Below are 1,725 nucleotides of genomic sequence, written 5' to 3'. Positions count from 1 at the left end.
TAAAAAAAGGACCAAGAGGTGTGTTGCTAGCGCAGGGCGCAACGTGCAGCATCGCTCAACCTCCAGGACTCCTGTTCTCCTGGTAATACGGGATGCCACGCACGGCAAACACACGTGGGAGAGTTCTCCCTGGTCCAAGATGGAATGAACCAGGGGTGGGTACACCATCCCCTCTCATAGGCCTTGGTACACCATCCCCTCTCATAGGCCTTGGTACACCAGGAAGCCATTTTGTCTCATCCCTCACTGGTGACCCCTCCAGTATGGGTAGCCCTCTGGTCCGGCTCACCAGATCATTGGGGACCCCCAAGCCCCTCCACCGCGGCAAGGCGGCTTCCGTTAGGGGGGTGTTAGGGTAGGAGGTTCTTCACTGATGGGTGGGTCCGGCTTGCATCCAAGCTATCTGTTGGAGGGTCTACCTGGTACAACTGTTCAAAATACTCAGCCCAACGTTCACAAACCCCAACATGATCTGAGATGATCCGTCCATCCGCTGATCTGACTGTAGTCATCTGTGAGGAGGGCTAAGAGTTCAGCTTTCTCAGGGCTTGGTAGGCAGGGCGAAGGTCATTTACCAAGAAATGGCCCTTCAACCCCTCAGCAAGATTCCTGTGAACTGTCCCTTCTCAGCAGTGTCCGACCCCTACGCACCATGGAGCGACGCAAGACTTGATTACCATTCAGCCGAGCCTTGTGACACGCTTCAGTGACCTCTAATGTCTCCAGGGAGATGGAATTTTGCCTTGCCCTCGGGCATACGCCAATAGACTCCTGAGCTGCTTTGAGTGTTATGCGCTTGAAGAGCCCCCACAGAGCAACCGAGTCCGTCAGGTTGTCGAGTTCTGTGAATCAGTCAGAGGCTGCCATGGTGAACCCACCGGCACACTCCTTCTCCTTTAGTCTGTCCAGGTGAAACACCTTAGGGTGGCCACTGGAGGGACGGGAAGTTTTGAAATGGACCCACAGGGTAGCCACAACCAGGCTATGGTCAGTGCCACAGAACTCGGCACTCCAGTAAACTCTGCAATTCTGGAGGATCCTCCATCGCGTGCTAACAAGAATGTGGTCGATCTCCTTGGCCTCTGTACCCATATTGCTGTACCATGTCCAGCAATGTGAGTTAGAGCGCTGGTACCAGGAGCCAGAAATCCTCATTTTCTGTGACCTAGCAAAGTCCTGGAGAAGGAGGCTATTCTCGCTGCTAGGATCAGCTCCCGAGCCATGGGGGCCGACAGACATCTCATTGCCACCTAGGTCACAGCCGGACACTGCATTGAAGTCGCCCAGAACAATGCGAATACCTCGCCAGGTGCAATTGTCTGCCACAGGTGCGAGTTTGGCGTAGAACGCCTCTTTCTCATCAGTTTTACATATATCGGTAGGAGCGTATACAGCAATAAGAGACATGAAGCCAAAAGCATGCTTCAGTCTCAATGCCATAATACTCTCATCAACCGGTGTCACCTCAACTACCGAGGGCTGAAGTCGGCTGGAGATGGCTATGGCTACACCCTGGAAGTGGTGACCATCGCTGTGGCCAGACCAGTAGTAGGTGTACCCACCCAAACTGATTGTGCCACTACCAGGTCTTCTCACCTCTGAGAAGGTAGCCACCTCAACTCCCAGTCGCTCCAATTCCCGCAATAGCAGAGGTAACCGCTCACTCTGCTGCAAGGACCGGATGTTCCAAGCACCTACCCAGAAAGCACACCTGAGGTTAAGCCT

The 1,725-nt window shown here is 53.9% G+C and overlaps 1 protein-coding gene across 2 annotated transcripts in view; it reads left to right on the top strand.

The window, feature by feature from the left end:
- Positions 1-1,725, top strand: part of LOC119577844 — a 98,262-nt gene that overhangs the window by 5,153 nt on the left and 91,384 nt on the right. The window lies entirely within an intron of this gene.

Source organism: Penaeus monodon, chromosome 10, assembly GCF_015228065.2.
Source record: "Penaeus monodon isolate SGIC_2016 chromosome 10, NSTDA_Pmon_1, whole genome shotgun sequence".
NCBI lineage: Eukaryota > Metazoa > Arthropoda > Malacostraca > Decapoda > Penaeidae > Penaeus > Penaeus monodon.
Note: the sequence above shows the minus strand (reverse complement) of the source record. Positions and strands in the feature narration are given on the sequence as shown.